The 13017-nt window shown below is 47.6% G+C and overlaps 1 long non-coding RNA gene across 1 annotated transcript; it reads right to left on the bottom strand.

Annotated features, from left to right (window-relative positions):
* Window positions 1-8: 8 nt before the first annotated feature.
* LOC135051283 (uncharacterized) lies at window positions 9-4968 on the bottom strand. The gene is made up of 2 exons (XR_010242160.1): window positions 4772-4968; window positions 9-222 (listed from the first exon to the last, which is right to left on the bottom strand). It is a non-coding gene; the product is annotated as an uncharacterized LOC135051283 (long non-coding RNA).
* Window positions 4969-13017: the final 8049 nt, after the last annotated feature.

Raw genomic sequence — 13017 nt, 5'->3', positions numbered from 1 at the left:
CTCCGATGTATTTTGTAACGTTTCAGTGGACTTGCCACTGTCGTCAGACTTTATTGAATAAAACACATAAAACATACCTTTTTAAACCACCCGCGTGAAATCCCTCAGCTGATCCACGCCCGAACATCCGGGCGGGGGCTGCGGGAATGATGTCATAGTGCCATTAGCATATTACGTGCATGAAACCATCACCATGGAAACCAGATAGAGGCGCATGTAGCGCTATAGAGAAAATATAAGATGTATCAGTGAACCATAGATAGTGTATAAGCAAATATAATCAAAAAGAAACAAAATGTAATATTAACACTGCAACTAAAGTATCACTTTAGAAACACACAAGCAGCTACTGCAGAGCTTAGTTAGATAAACCGCATAATAATTGTGACAAAAGTATCAATCTAATCTGTTTTACTTGCCAATACCGAGCTAACTCAAATATACAGATACATAGAAAGACGTAATGGAGAACCTATAGGTTAACATGGAAAGCCCACTCGCACAAATATGCCAAATATGTAAAACAAGATGAATGATGCTGGAGAATTCCATTATATATAATACTATAGGAAGCAGGCATATGATATATGCTCATTAAGACCTTTTGGATGTAATACATCGAGCTTAAATATCCACCTTGCTTCTAGCCGTAATAGTTTAGAACTACGGTCACCTCCTCTTATATCATTAGGAACATGGTCAATCATCCTATAACGGAGACTACTGATAGGATGCTTACAAGCTAAAAAGTGTCTTGCCACGGGTTGTTCACTACTCCCTGTTTGCAAGGCATTTCTGATAGCTGAGCGATGGCATGTCATTCTCTCCTTGAACTTCCTATCAGTTTTGCCGATATAACTGAGCCCACAAGGGCATATAATTTGATAAACTGTGTGGGTAGAGTTACATGTAAGCCGGTGTTTAATCATGATTTTTTTACCGGTATGGGGGTGATTAAAGGAATCACCAGCCAATAAAAATTGGCACGTTACACACGTACATCTTATACATCCTAGTTTAGCATTCGGTATTGACAAAAAATGTGTAGCAGATTGTGAAATACTAGAATTCATTTTGGAGACATCTGTTTTAACAAGGTAGTCTCTGAGATTTTTACCCCTAGAATAACATGGCATTAGGTTAGTATTAGTAAGATGTAACTGTTCATCAGTTTCTATAATTGGCCAGTTTTTCTTTGAAACTTTGGCAATTGCTTCAGATTTATTGGTAAATTTATTAACCCAGGGGAACCTCGCTCTCTGTGGTCCATTAGTTATTTTCTTCTTTAATAATGTAGATCTATCAATTGCCAAAACTTTAGTTTTGGCTGCCAACAGCGACTCATGTGAGTAACCTCTGCTCAGTAATTTAGTAACAAGAGTGTCAATTTGTTGTGTCGCCAATTCTACATCACTGTTTAATCTCATAACCCGAATCATCTGAGAATAAGGAAGCCCTTTTTTGAGAGATGATGGATGACAGCTATGTGCGTGTAATAATTGACTGCGGTCAGTTGGCTTCACATAAATCGTGGTGGTTAATTTTCCATCAAGGATACTGACCTTAGCATCTAAAAAATTAATCTCACTTTGATTCATGTCAAATGTAAATTTGATGGTACTATTACTTGCATTCTGTTGGTCTAAAATATCTGTTAAAGTATTTCGATCTCCTTTCCAGATAACAAACAGATCATCTATATAGCGGCAAAATAGGATTGCTTGGGCTTTAAAGATCTCATTATTATAAAATAAATCCTCCTCAATCGCAAACATCACAATGTTTGCGTATGTCGGAGATACAGCAGATCCCATTGCACACCCCTGGATTTGCATAAAAAATTGCCTATCATAAAGAAAGAAGTTGTTTGTTAGGACAAACTCAAGTAGTAACAGGATTATTTCAATCTTGCCTGCATCAAATGTCTGCCTTTTAACAAGAAATCTTTTAATGGCTGCTAGCCCCATAGCATGAGGAATAGAAGTATATAGACTCACAACATCGATGGTTGTCAGCCAGCAACCATCAGGTACAAATCCTACAGACTCTAATTTGTTGAGAAATGATGTAGTATCCAACAAAAAGCTAGGTTCATCATGTAATAAGGGTTGCAGCAAAAAATCAAGAAAAACAGATAAAGGTTGTAATAACGAACCTCTGGCCGACACTATCGGTCGACCAGGAGGAGGATATATCTGTTTGTGGATTTTAGGTAATAGATAAAACACAGGCACAATTGGAAAAGAGGGAACCAGGGTCTCCATTACTTCCTTAGTAATTAACTCAACAGCTAATGCCTGTCCTAACACCTCAAGTAATTTTTTCTTACAGCGCTCTGTCGGATTAGCCTGTAATTTAATATAAACATCAACAGATAATAATTGACGTAACACTTCAGAGTTATAATCACAGAAATCTTGAAGCACTATAGAACCACCCTTATCCGCTGGTCTAATAATGAGCTTGTCGTTCTTGGACAGTGCTTCAAGGGCATCTCTCTCCAATCTAGTAAGATTAGGATGTATTTTGTCACTAGAGGAGACTGTAGCTTTAACTTCATGATCTAATAGTCTCATGAACGTTTTCAAGCTCGAATTATTAGACAAGGGATCGAACACTGATTTAGAACGAAATTGTTGTAATTTAGGTGGAAACAACACGTGAGTCAGGTCTCTCAGTAGAACCAAAATGCCTCCTCGTCCTCTGCCTGTCGCATTGATCAATGCAACAGGCAGAGGACGAGGAGGCAGGCCGTCGCGCTCAAAGACCAAGAAATAGTGTGTAATTTGTCATCGTATGAACTTTCTGACACAGAGTACAAATTATTGAGCAAAGGCCTCTCTTTTGTGCCATCTGTTCCCTTTAACAGTTTACAATGGAACATTGAAAAATATTCTTTGCAACGTAAAATTAAATTAAGTGAACATTTTGGTTCTACTGAGAGACCTGACTCACATGTGTTGTTTCCACCTAAATTACAACAATTTCGTTCTAAATCAGTGTTCGACTAAATCAGTGTTCGAGCCCTTTATCACCACGAACACCCGCATTGTGTATATATATATATATATATATATATATATATACACACACACACTATGCTGTTACTGGGAGTGCCATACCGAAAAAAAACTCCTCACCTCAGGAGGCCCGGGCCACCTTCATGGAGAATCCTGCTGTCAATGCTGCCAGTGCTTCCTGGTGTAGTGGTGGCAAGGCGGCACACTCAGAGCCGGCCCGCCCCTAACCAGTTTGATGCCCAAGGCAAGATTCTAGCTGGTGGCCCCTAGCATCGCCCGCTAGTTCCGCCTCTGACCAGCACCCTTCTCCCAGCATCGCACCCAACAGTACAGATCACAGCAGCAGCCAGCAACACCCATCATCCCTCATAAAGGGGACGAGAGGGATAGAGAGACAACGGGGTGAGAGAGAGAGGAGAGAGAAAGGGAGTAGAGAGAAAGAGAGAGAAAGGGACACAGATAGCAGGGTAGAGAAAGCAGGGTGAGACAGAAGAGAGAGAGGTGAGAGGGGGAGTGGGAGAGGGTTGAGAGAGAGGGGGAGCAGGGTTTAAGAGAGGGGAGGGAGAAGAGAACAAAAGAAAGAGAGATAGGTAGAAAGAAGGTTAGAGAGAAAGAAAAATAGGGAGAGAGAAAAAGAGAGCGAGGTGAGACAGAGGGAGGGGTGAAAGGAGAGAGAGAAATAAAGAGAATGAAAGAGAGGGGAGACAGAGAAGAAGGATGAGATATAATGGAAGGAAAGAAAGAAAGAAAAAGAAAGAAAGAAAGAAAGAAAGAAAGGAGAAAGAAAGAAAGGAGAAAGAAAGGAGAAAGAAAGAAAGTTGAGATAAGTGGGTGAGAGGTTTGAAAGAGGGAGAGGGGGCGGGGGAGAGGAGGCAGGGAAGAGAGAATGAGAGGGAGAGAAAAGAATGAGAGAGAGAGGTAGAGAGAGGTGAGACAAAGGAGGGGGTGAGAGAAAGGAAGGGGGAGAGGAAAGAGGTGACAGAGTGTGTGTGAGAGAGAGAGAGAGAGAGAGAGAAAGAGAAAGAGAGAGGAGAGAGAAAGGGGAGAGAAAGAGGTGAGACAGACAGCAGGGTAGAGAAAGCAGCGCAAGAGAGTCGAGAGGAGGAGAAAGAAAAAAAGACAGAGAAAGAAAGAGAGACAGACGGTTGTGAGAGTGGGGGAGCAGGGTGTAAGAGAGAGGGAAAGAGAGCAAAAGAAAGCGAGGGAGAGAGGGTTAGAGAGAGAAAGTATGAGAAAGAAAAAGGTGAGACAGACAGGTAGTGTAAGAGAGAGGGTTGAGAGAGAGTGGGATGGGTGGAGAGCAGGGGGGAGAGAGAGAGAGAATTAGAGAGACAGGGAGGATGCGAGACAAAGTTGAGTAAGACAGGGGTGTGTGAACGAGGGAGGGTCAGAGAAGAGGGAGCAGGGTATAGAGAGAAAGGTGACAAAGAAAGTGAGAGAGAAAGAAAGAGCAAGACAGAGAAATGAGAGAAAGAAAAGAGAACGAGAGAGAGAGTTAGAGAGAGAGAGAGAAGGGGGTGACAAAGAGGGGGGTGGGGGGATACAGAATGAAAGAAAAAGAAAGAGGGAAACAGTGGAGGTGAGAGAGACCAGGGTTGAGCGAGGGGAAAGAGAGAAAAAGAGAGAGGTGAGACGGATGGAGGGTTGAGAGAGAGGGGGTACAGATGGCCCTGTGTACTTAGCTCTGTCCCCCTGCCCCCAGTACAAGTGACACTGTGCGTCCCTCCCTTCAGTGAAACGGCACTGTGTACCTCGGGCAGTAGTGGGTCCCCCTTCTCATCAGTGACAGGAAAAGCGGGTCCCCTTTCTTCTCCGGCAGCAGTGGGTCCCTTCTTCTGTTTTTTGTTGGATCATGACGTCGGGCAACAGCGTCAGAGAGTGGTAAAAAAGGTGAGTGCGGCTGGACTGGCTGGACCACCTCCTCCTGCTAGTACTGCTGCTTGCCCCTTCATGGCTCCACACTGCCGCAGGTCCCTGCTTGAAAAAAAAAAAAAAAAGTGGCAGAAACAACATGGGGTGGCTCCGACAGTGCCTCCAGTCACCCCACACAGCCTGTTCCCCCCCAGTCACCCCCCCTTACTCACACACACACAGCCTGTTACCCCCAGCCACACACCCCTCCCCACACACACACAGCCTGTTCCCCCCCAGCCACACACCCCCTCCCCGCACATACACAGCCTGTTCCCCCTAGTCACACACACACACAGCCACCACCAGCCAAGTCATGCCCCCCCTCCCCTCACACGGCCTGTTACCCCGCAGTCACCCCCACACACACGCAGCCTGTTCACCCTAGTCACACACACACACACACAGCCACCCCCCAGCCAAGTCATCCCCCCTCCCCTCAAACTCACACGGCCTGTTACCCCCAGTCACCCTCACACACAGACAGCCTGTTACCCCCAGTCACCCCCACACACAGACAGCCTGTTACCCCCAGTCACCCTCACACACAGACAGCCTGTTACCCCCAGTCACCCTCACACACAGACAGCCTGTTACCCCCAGTCACCCCCACACACACGCCGCCTGTTCCCCCTAGTCACACACACTCACATACACAGCCACCCCCCAGCCAAGTCATCCCCCCTCCCCTCAAACTCACACAGCCTGTTACCCCCAGTCACCCACACACACAGCCTGTTACCCCGTCACCCCCCACACACACACGCAGCCTGTTACCCCCAGTCACCCCCACAGCCTGTTACCCCCAGTCACCCCCCCACACACACAGCCTGTTACCCCCCAACACACACAGCCTGTTACCCCCAGTCACCCCCCCCACACACGCACAGCCTGTTACTCGCAGTCATCCCCTCACCCACACACAAACAGCCTGTTATCCCCCCAGTCACACCCACACAGCTGTTACCCCCAGTCATCCCCCACGCACACACACACAACCAGTTACCCCCAGTCATCCCCCACGCACACACACACAACCAGTTACCCCCAATCACCCCCTCCCACACACACACACACCCTGTTACCCCCAGTCACCCCCTCCCACACACACACACACCCTGTTACCCCCAGTCACCCCCCCACACACACGCACAGCCTGTTACTCGCAGTCATCCCCTCCCCCACACACAAACAGCCTGTTATCCCCCCAGTCACACCCACACAGCTGTTACCCACAGTCACCCCCCACACACACACACACACACACACACACAACCAGTTACCCCCAGTCACCCCCTCCCACACACACACACACACACACACACACACACACACACACACACACACACCCTGTTACCCCCAGTCAACCCCTCCCACACACACACACACACACACCCTGTTACCCCCAGTCACCACCCCCACACACACATCCTGTTACCCCCAGTCACCCCCCCACACATACAGCCTGTTATCCCAGTCACCACACATACACTCAGCCTGTCCCCTCGCCCCACACACACACATGTATTCTGTACCTGTCACCTCCAAGTCCCCACAGAGGAAGCAGTGAGGGGCAGGCCACACACAGACTACCGCCGACGCCAGGAGCCAAGCAAATTCGGGGGCGTGGCCTAACATCGGACCCCCGTGGCCACGCCCATTTTTATGAATGTTGTTTTTTTTTTTTTTTTTTTAAATGACCTGGCTGGAGGCGGAGCTACCGGGACTCCGGAAGAAAGGCGGAAACACTGACTGGTGTTACGTCACTGCCTGTGCGGCGCAGGGAGGGTTAGTGACCCATTCCACTCCGCCGCCCATGAAGTTTGTGCCTGCGGTGGCCTTTGTGCGTGGGTGCCACAGGAGGAGGGGAGGTGGTCGGAGGGTGGCAATTGCAGGCTGCTGTAGCAGGAAAAATGTTTCCTGTCTACAGCCGCAGCACAGTAGATCAGGGGCGGATCCAGAAAAAAATGACAGGGGGGGCACCATGACAGGGGATGGGGAGAATGTCTGTGGTACCAGTTGTATTTGCACGCACCTTCTTCGCGCGTGCTCACAGAAAAGAAGGGTGGACTCACTACAAGGGGCATGGCCTCACAAGATATGCCATCCCCATGAACCACACCTCATTATAGTCACACTGGGAGGAATATACAAAAAACAAGGCCATTCCACTTACCTGCTTGCCATGCAGTTTGTCTTTTGTCTCCTAGTCGATGACCAATCCTTCCGGATGACTGTTCCAAGTGATGGCAGCCTGGCTCCTCTCCACAGCCTGTGCATTATAGTCAGTTGTAAAAATAAAACAGAGACAGCATAGTTAAAAAGAAATGTACAGCTCAAAGCACTCCCCTTCAATAACCACAACACCCCCTCCTGCACCAGTCCCTTCAATGTCCACACCACAGCACTCTCACAGCCCCTTCAATGTCTTCAGTACAGTACTCCCCTAACCACAACGCCTTCAGTGTTCACTCCACAGCACAGCACTCTCCCACCCCACGGCACCTTCCAAGGTCAAAAAGATTTTTTTAAGGGGGTTTCCGTACAGGTATGTCTATCTATATATCTATACTGTGTGTGTGTGTGTGTGTGTGTGTGTGTGTGTGTGTGTGTGTGTGTGTGTGTGTGTGTGTGTGTGTGTGTGTGTGTGTATATATATATATATATATATATATATACATACATACATACATACATACATACATATATATATATATATGCACATATACACACACAGGTTGAGTATCCCATATCCAATTATTCCGAAATACGGAATATTTCGAAATACAGAATTTTTTGAGTAAGAGTGAGATAGAAAAACCTTTGTTTTCTGATGGCTCAATGTACACAAACTTTGTTTAATACACATTGGTGGTCATTCAGAGTTGTTCGCTCGCTAGCCGTTTTTAGCAGCCGTGCAAACGCTATGCCGCCTCCCGTGCGATCACTAGACTATTCAGTTCCTGTTTTGACATCACAAACACGTCCTGCATTCGCCCAGCCACGCCTGCGTTTTTTCTGTCACGCCTGCGTTTTTCCGAACACTCCCTGAAACACCCAGAAACGCCCACTTCATGTCAATCACTCTGCGGCCAGCAGTGTGAAAGAAAAGCTTCGCTAGACCCTGTGTGAAACTATATAGTTCGTTGTAATAGTACATTGCGCGTGTGCATTGCGCCGCATACGGATGCGCAGAAGTGCCGTATTTTTGCCTCATCAAAAAGCAGCTAGCGATCAACTCGGAATGTACACCATAGTTATTAAAGATATTGTATTAAATAACCTTCAGGGACCCCCTACTTAGTACAGCTTCTCTGCTCACCATTCAACCCCTCCTAAGCAGCACAGCAGCCTAGCTTCCAGCTACTTCTCCCTCCCACTCCCTCCAATAGACAGTCACACACAGCTCCTCGGTTCTCCCTCCCCAGCAGCACCCGGCCTCTGTCCTCACCACCTGAGAGAGACTCCCCACCTCACTCACAAGCAGGCTTTTAACTTCCTGGGCCTTCTACCCTTACCCAGCAACACAGCATGCCGCTCACCAGACACACTGACCATAGAAAGCAGGGCTAGCCAGGCTTCTTCTTGCTTGCTGGCCCAGGCTGGGCGTCCTTGTGGTGTCTGCTCTGGCTGGGAGGAGTAGTACATTGTCCCGGACCCCGGCGGCACTTTGTTCCTCAGCGAGTGATGTCCCGGTTTCGGACCCTCAGCGGCAGTACGCAGCGGTGTGATGTCCGGACCCTCAGCGGCGGTGCGATGTCCGGACCCTGGGCGGCGGTGCGCTCTGTAACTTGGTGGGTGCTCTGTCCCGTGTTGGCGGCGGTGCGCTGTCCGTCAGCGGCGGCGCTGAGATGCTCCTGCTCGGCTCCTCTTCGCGGCTGTACTCCGAGTCCTGTCACATGTCTCCAGGGAGCCAATCACTGGCCTGGCAAGGTGGAGCAGCTGACAGGGGGGGGGGATACCAGTGGCTCGCCTCTGACTAACATCCAGCAGCGGCAGCAGCCTCATAAGTCATAATTGTATCGGGCGGGAGGGCAGCCATTATTTAACTGCAGTTTTAAAAACAGCTAAACGACAGGGGGGGCACGTGCCTTGGTGCCCCCCCCCTAAATCCGCCACTGCAGTAGATGCAGTGGGCCTATTTTGATGGGGGGCCTGGAGCTGCAGCTCCATCCGCCCCATTGTTAATCCGGCCCTGGAGGTAAGCATCCCTGATGTCTCGGGACACCATATAGTCTCCTTCTTCCCGGTTCGTTATCACTGCTCTGAGTGACTCCATCTTGATTTGAACATTTGTAAGTGTTCAAATTTTTTTAGATTTAGAATAGGTCTCACCTAGCCTTCTGGCTTCAGTACCACAATATAGTGTGGAATAATACCCCTTTTCTTGTTGTAGGAGGGGTAATTTAATTATCACCTGCTGGGAATACAGCTCGTGAATTGTTTCCCATACTGCCTCCTTGTCGGAGGGAGACCTTGGTAAAGCAGACTTCAGGAGCCTGCGCAGGGGAAACGTCTCGACATTCCAATCTGTACCCCTGGGATGCTACTTGCAGGATCCAGGGGTCCTGTGCGGTCTCAGCGTCATGCTGAGAGCTTGTCAGAAGCGGTGGAACGCTTCTGTTCCTGGGAATGGGCTGCCTGCTGCAGTCTTCTTCCCTTTCCTCTATCCCTGGGCAGATATGACTCTTATAGGGACGAAAGGACTGAAGCTGAAAAGACGGTGTCTTTTTCTGCAGAGATGTGACTTAGGGTAAAAAACGGTGGATTTTCCAGCAGTTGCCGTGGCCACCAGGTCCGATGGACCGACCCCAAATAACTCCTCTTCCTTTATACGGCAATACACCTTTGTGCCGTTTGGAATCTGCATCACCTGACCACTGTCGTGTCCATACACATCTTCTGGCAGATATGGACATCGCACTTACTCTTGATGCCAGAGTGCAAATATCCCTCTGTGCATCTCGCATATATAGAAATGCATCCTTTAAATGCTCTATAGTCAATAAAATACTGTCCCTGTCAAGGGTATCAATATTTTTAGTCAGGGAATCCGACCAAGCCACCCCAGCTCTGCACATCCAGGCTGAGGCGATCGCTGGTCGCAGTATAACACCAGTATGTGTGTATATACTTTTTATGATATTTTCCAGCCTCCTGTCAGCTGGCTCCTTGAGGACGGCCCTATCTATAGACGGTACCGCCACTTGTTCTGATAAGCGTGTGAGCGCCTTATCCACCCTAAGGGGTGTTTCCCAACGCGCCCTAACTTCTGGCGGGAAAGGGTATACCGCCCATATTTTCTATCGGGGGGAACCCACGCATCATCACACACTTCATTTAATTTATCTGATTCAGGAAAAACTACGGTAGTTTTTTCACATCCCACATAATACCCTCTTTTGTGGTACTTGTAGTATCAGAAATATGTAACACCTCCTTCATTGCCCTTAACGTGTGGCCCTAATAAGGAATACGTTTGTTTATTCACCGTCGACACTGGATTCAGTGTCCCTGTCTGTGTCTGTGTCGACCGACTAAAGTAAACGGGCGTTTTAAAACCCCTGACGGTGTTTTTGAGACGTCTGGACCGGTACTAATTGTTTGTCGGCCGTCTCATGTCGTCAACCGACCTTGCCGCGTGTTGACATTATCACGTAATTCCCTAAATAAGCCATCCATTCCGGTGTCGACTCCCTAGAGAGTGACATCACCATTACAGGCAATTGCTCCGTCTCCTCACCAACATCGTCCTCATACATGTCGACACACACGTACCGACACACAGCACACACACAGGGAATGCTCTGATAGAGGACAGGACCTTTTGGAGAGACAGAGGGAGAGTTTGCCAGCACACACCAAAAACGCTATAATTATATAGGGACAACCTTATATAAGTGTTTTCCCTTATAGCATCTTTTTTATATATTTCTAACGCCAAATTAGTGCCCCCCCTCTCTGTTTTAACCCTGTTTCTGTAGTGCAGTGCAGGGGAGAGCCTGGGAGCCTTCCCTCCAGCCTTTCTGTGAGGGAAAATGGCGCTGTGTGCTGAGGAGATAGGCCCCGCCCCTTTTTCGGCGGCCTCGTCTCCCGCTCTTAACGGATTCTGGCAGGGGTTAAATATCTCCATATAGCCCCCGGAGGCTATATGTGAGGTATTTTTAGCCAAAAATAGGTTTTCATTGCCTCCCAGGGCGCCCCCCTTCCAGCGCCCTGCACCCTCAGTGACTGCCGTGTGAAGTGTGCTGAGAGGAAATGGCGCACAGCTGCAATGCTGTGCGCTACCTTAAGAAGACTGAGGAGTCTTCATGCCGCCGATTCTGGACCTTCTTCTTGTTTCAGCATCTGCAAGGGGGCCGGCGGCGAGGCTCCGGTGACCATCCAGGCTGTACCTGTGATCGTCCCTCTGGAGCTAATGTCCAGTAGCCAAAGAAGCCAATCCATCCTGCACGCAGGTGAGTTCACTTCTTCTCCCCTAAGTCCCTCGTTGCAGTGATCCTGTTGCCAGCAGGACTCACTGTAAAATAAAAAACCTAAGCTAAACTTTTCTAAGCAGCTCTTTAGGAGAGCCACCTAGATTGCACCCTTCTCGGCCGGGCACAAAAATCTAACTGAGGCTTGGAGGAGGGTCATAGGGGGAGGAGCCAGTGCACACCACCTGATCCTAAAGCTTTACTTTTTGTGCCCTGTCTCCTGCGGAGCCGCTATTCCCCATGGTCCTTTCAGGAACCCCAGCATCCACTAGGACGATAGAGAAATAGGACTTACTTAGTATTATGTTTGAATCATTAATTTGCAGTCAGATGTAGGTCCCTGCTTATAACCAGTTGGGAAGGTGGGGGAGGGGTGCTAGTCTAGAAAAAACCAATCTCAGACTTCAGGTGTGTATTTATACACATAGTATGGACTCTACAAGGGGAATGGGTCAAGACTGCACACCCTAGTGGTTGTAATGAGAGGTTCTATCTGCTGAGATTTATGTTACTACACTGGAAGGAAAGGGTGCAGACACACTATATTTTAAGAGGTTGTTAGCATATAATTGGCCAATAATATGGGCTTGCCCACTGCGTCGAGGTCACCTCTATCGAGCAAGTCCCTACACATTGGGGTTCTCATCAGGGGTGCAGGGCACCACCAAACCAGCCCAGCCAAAAAATCCAGGGCATAATATTGGCCAATTATATGCTAACAACCTCTTATAATATATATTCTAAATTACAGTAATGATTACATAATGCATCTGCACCCATTCCTTCCAGTATTGAACCAAGTAAATTAAGGTTAGCTCTCATCTCCCCCCATGGTCACATCGAAATTGGTGGATTGCCCTCTATCATTTGTAGAAGATACCAAGAGGTGTTACACAAAGAGTTTCAAATTTGTGTCTGTATGGCTGTGGAAAGGGTAAAAAAAAAAAACTATCACACATTTCACATTTTTGTTTACAGGTTTAGCCTCCTTTTCTTGCATTACCTCCACCCATGCCATACAGAAGAGCTAAAATAGTTTTGTTATAAAAAGAGATAAAGTAGGGGGCTTAGAATGTATCTACACCAGTAGGATAGACTTTAGAGCAGCTGCACTGACGACCAGTAGTAGTCGTCTACCTCCCTTTGAGACTCGAAGCTCTCGGGAGAATGCCAAATAATGCCTATTCAGCAGTTAAAGACATATAATTAAACAAATGTTCCTGGAAGTAATTAAGAACTTGTAAATTAATATATATGAGTAAATGAACAAGACCATGAACAATGGAGTAGATTAGCCTGGGTCTAGCCACATTTAAAACAAGAGTGAGTTATTAAAAGCCCAATCATAAATTTCCTAATGGGAGACAGGTAGGATCTATGTAGTATATTTAGGAACATCTCTGTATACATGTTATAAGAAAGCATATGACATGACCCTAGTAGGTGCCTTTAATAAATCATCTATCTGCAGGCCCTGGAGTTGTGAAATCCACATCTGGCAGCCCCTTGGAAAACTGAATATTCTAAAATAAGTTGTAAACTACTCTAATTCACAGAAATCAACCCTCTACTCTCTGGTTTTTGCTGGAGAAAGGTGTCTACAGGATTCG

Source organism: Pseudophryne corroboree, chromosome 2 (genome assembly GCF_028390025.1).
Source record: "Pseudophryne corroboree isolate aPseCor3 chromosome 2, aPseCor3.hap2, whole genome shotgun sequence".
Taxonomy (NCBI): domain Eukaryota; kingdom Metazoa; phylum Chordata; class Amphibia; order Anura; family Myobatrachidae; genus Pseudophryne; species Pseudophryne corroboree.
This window is presented reverse-complemented; position numbering and strand designations above follow the sequence as displayed.